Source organism: Monosiga brevicollis, genomic scaffold (genome assembly GCF_000002865.3).
Source record: "Monosiga brevicollis MX1 MONBRscaffold_24 genomic scaffold, whole genome shotgun sequence".
Lineage (NCBI taxonomy): Eukaryota > Choanoflagellata > Craspedida > Salpingoecidae > Monosiga > Monosiga brevicollis.
In genome coordinates this window covers 665295-669672 of record NW_001865061.1, presented here as the reverse complement: position 1 = coordinate 669672, position 4378 = coordinate 665295, and positions in this window count along the sequence as shown.

Sequence of the window (4378 nt, the reverse complement as noted above, 5' to 3'; positions counted from 1 at the left end):
CCTCTAAGCAAGCCCAGTGCAGTGGTGCCCAGCCAATCTGTGGGATGATGCATCAGCATGACGTACAGGTACATCATCATTATCATCATCATCATCATCATCATCATCATGGGTTACAGGTGCATCCATCATAGCGGGTAAAGGGGAAAGAGGGAGGTACTGTACTGACCTTGTCCTTGGCTTCAGTATCAACACCGTGATCCAACAGCATCTCCACCATCTTGACATAACCCCGAAGGCAGGCCCTGTGCAGTGGTGTATTGCCATACTGTGGGATGATGCATCAGCATGACGTACAGGTACAGCAGCATCAACATTATCATCATGTGGTACAGGTGCACCATCACGGGGCGGGGAGGGGGGGGGGGATGACGGAGGTTCTTTACTGACGTTGTCCTTGGCTTCAGTATCAACACCGTGCTTCAAGAGCATCTTCACCACCTTGTCATGACCCTTTGAGCAAGCCCAGTGCAGTGGTGCATTGCCTTTCTGTGGGATGATGCATCAGCATGACGTACAGGTATAGCATCATCATCAGCATCAGCATCATCATGTGGTACAAATGCACCATAGGGACAGGTGAAGTGGGGAAGAGGGAGGAACTTTACTGACGCTGTCTTTGGCTTCAGTATCAACACCGTGCATCAACAGCATCTTCACCACCTCGTCATGACCCTTTGAGCAAGCCCAGTGCAGTGGTGCCCAGTCATGCTGTGGGACGATGCAAACATGCAGTATGTGTCCATGTCCATGTCATATCATAACACCCCATTCAGTGACACATCCAAGCGTTATCAACCACCGAAGCGCCCCTTGTGGATTTGATGACCCACACACCTCGTACAGCTGCTCTCCATCATCACTCATGGTAACGGTATCTCTCTGTTCACCATCCGCTTCAAACCGCTCTAGCCACCACCAATCTCATGAGCCCCCTCCAATCTCATGGCCCCCTCCAAGTAAAACTCGTCTGAGAAAAATTCGGACTGGGGTTTGACAGGCGCGCAAACGGCAGCCGGTCCGCGGGCCTTGGCCTTTTCTCTGCCTAATGCAACAAACGACTTACCTTTGGCCAACAGTTCTCGGTGACAGTTGCGAGGACAGGTGTGCTTGTTTGCCCTGTGCACGTTGTCGCCCCACAGTCGACATCAGTGTCATTCACACCACGGAAAAAAAAAAAAAAAAAGTGGCACCAATGCTTTCAACCAGACGTTTTGACGTTGCCACAAGTCTCCGACCAGGAGAGTCCCGTAACAAGCGCAAGCAATCAGTCACCACGCACACAAGCAAGACACGTCGAGCAACCCGCCGATGCCGATATCGAGACCGATGCCAAAGAGGGAAAAAAGGAACAAGAGGTCCAAAGCAAAATGAAAAACGGCATAAGCCGACGAAGAAGGAAAATGCAACAAACGCCTTTTTACAACACACGTTCTAACTTTTTGGTTCGCTTTGAGAAAAAAGTTAAAACGGTCATGCGAGCAGATTGCAAAGCGCCGTCAAACTGGAACTTGTGCGTACACTTGGACTGCCTTTTTGCCTGCCAGGAACGCTGAAAAGCATCCCAAGCCCGTTGGTTGGCCCACCCCGATTCAACCCCTCCGGCTATATCAAACCTATTCCCCACTCAACTCACGTTCAGGGCCTAGCAGATCGTCCAAGCCAATCAGCACGCCGATCTCGGGAGAGTCACACAAACATCGCCCGCTTTCATCATGGACCTGGTGCTCGCTTTTACACTGCCTTGTATTCTTTGCTGGAAGCGTCCTCAAGACTCGGTGGCCAGCGCCACCGCAAGTGCAGCCAAAACAGTCAGCACCATCATCCCCGTCACGAGGATCTCGAGCCGCATCAAACTCGCTCCAGCTCGCGCGAGGAGAAGCGGAGCAAGCGCGAGCACTAAAAGGGCAAAAAAAGGCACAAGGCACCTATCATGCAGAATCGGTACCACTGCCGTGCAAAACGGCAAATGTTCGGCCTTGCACAGTGACGCCGGGTAGTGTCCGTGCATCAGAGTTGAGCTCCGCCACCGCTTGGACACGGGTGCTTCCCACCAGGAGCCTGGCATCCGTGTCTGCGTTGAGCAACGTGACCTCAAGCTCTACAGAAATGTCCTGGCCCACAGCTTCAATTTCAAGCCAGCGTTCTATTTGCTGCCGAAAGCCTTCACAGGATGCAACGTGATGCACATCACCCTTCACTTCGTTGGAAACAGAGCCGAAAATGCGCAGAAGCGTGCGTAGCGCGCCCCCTGCGCAAACAATGTCAAAAGTGTTGGCCATGTCTGCTGCCCCAACGTCAGAGCCATGGTCAGCTCCACCGGGGCACCGGGCGTCAAAGTCATGCGCGTGCCACTCGGGGAGGCTCCAAGAATGTCGGGCGAGTCAACGGAGAACTCGTAAACGGCATTGCCTTGCGCAGTCGTGCCAGTCACCGTCAATTGGCTGCCCAAGGCACCGTTTGGACCATTGTTTAAAGGCACGCGCAGCACGCGCAAAAAATGGGGACCTTCCTTGTCCAGCACGAGGGATTCCAAGACGGCTGCTGCTGATGCCAGGCCGGCGCTGTTGATTGCCTTGACCAAGGCAACGTAGCTCCCGTGACGGCCAGATTGAAGGCGGTAGAAGAGTACGATCAAAGCCTACCCCGTCCGACTTTTGGATGGCCGAGTACAATGGGGCGTTGTTGTCTGGCTTTGTTTGTTGGCCTGGAAGAACGCCCCGACAGGTGCCGCGGCGAGTCGCTGCGCCTCGTCCACAGATGTTACTTAAAAGGCGGTTTTATGAGCAGGATCAATGTTATCTTTGAAGCAACATGGAGTGCAGCCACCATTTCCTGTCAAGTCACCCAAATCGAAATATGCACTTCTGTGAGCCTCGTTCTCAAGCATATCCACACGCAATGCCCAAATGGTCTGCTTGAAGGAAAAGGGTACAGCTCTAGGGCACATGCATACGTACGAAAAAAGAGTAGTTAGGTAAAACTTACTTTGTCATGAGCCTCAAAGCCAACGCCATGCGTTAAGAGCATCTCCACCACCTCGGTACGACCATCAGAGCATGCCTTGTGCAATAGTGAACAGGCAAACTTTGTGGCCGATTGAATGCAACCAACAGCATTACGAAACATAGTTTGAGACGACCAAGTACACCATGGTCAGGTGGGCTAGGCTGGCTGTTTCAAACACGAAGTGTGTTTGAAAAAGATAAAGGCCGACGGACCTGGTCTCTGGCGACAATATCAGCCCCTTTCTTCATCAGCACCTCCAGCATTCCCACGTGGTTATAAACATAAGCACAGCACAGTGGCGTGCAACCAAGCTGAAGACGAAGCCGTCGTGGTCGCCGGAAATCACACGCGCATAGCCTGGTCAGTTGTACGACTGTCGCGCAAAAAGAATACACATGGAAAAAAACCCGAGATATAGCTAACGTTGCTTTTGGCTTCAATGTCGGCGCCATGCTCTAGCAGGGTCTCTGCCACCTTCATATGATTCTTCTCGGCAGCCACATACAACGGCGTCTCACCCCACTGTGGATGGCTTGCAGGCATCAGCAACGTGTCACACATGCAAATCCTGATTCGTTGTACAGACCCACGTACTCAAAACACACCCAACAGAGCAAAACACAGTGAAGCGCCAACTGACGTTTTTCTTGGCTTCAATGTCAGCGCCATGCGTCAGCAGGGTCTCTGCCACCTTCACGTGATTCTTCTCGGCAGCCACATGCAACGGCGTCTCACCATACTGTGGATGGCTTGCATGCGTCAGCAACGTGTCACAAGCGTACATCATGGTCAGATGTACAGGCCCACGCACTCAAAACGCACCAAGAGCATAAGAGCAAAAACAAAAAAGTTCTAACTAACGTTGTTCTTGGCTTCAATATCAGCGCCACGGTTCAGCAGGGTCTCTGCTACCTTCACATGACTATGCATGCATGCCACGTGCAATGGCGTGTAGCCATACTGAAATTTAGCATTCTTGTCAGTTCTACAGACTGGCACACTCAAATCCCACTCAATAGAAAGAAGCGGAGAAGTGGTATCTTGCCTTGTCCTTGGTGTCGATATCAGCGCCATGCTCTAGCAGGGTCTCTGCCATCTCCGCGTGATTATGTAAGCAAGCGGAGTACAATGGCGTGTTGCCATTCTGAGGGATTTTGCAAGACACAGCACACCACGCATGTGCAGTCTTGTCAGTTTTACAGGCTGGTGTACTCAAAACACCCAAAAGAGAGAGAAATAGAGTGGTGCTAACTTGCCTTATGCCTGGCTTCAATATCTGCGCCGTGCTTCAGCAGGGTCTCTACCACCTCCGCGTGATTTCGTATGCAAGCCAGGTGTAATGATGTGTGGCCAGACTGCAGGATTCAGC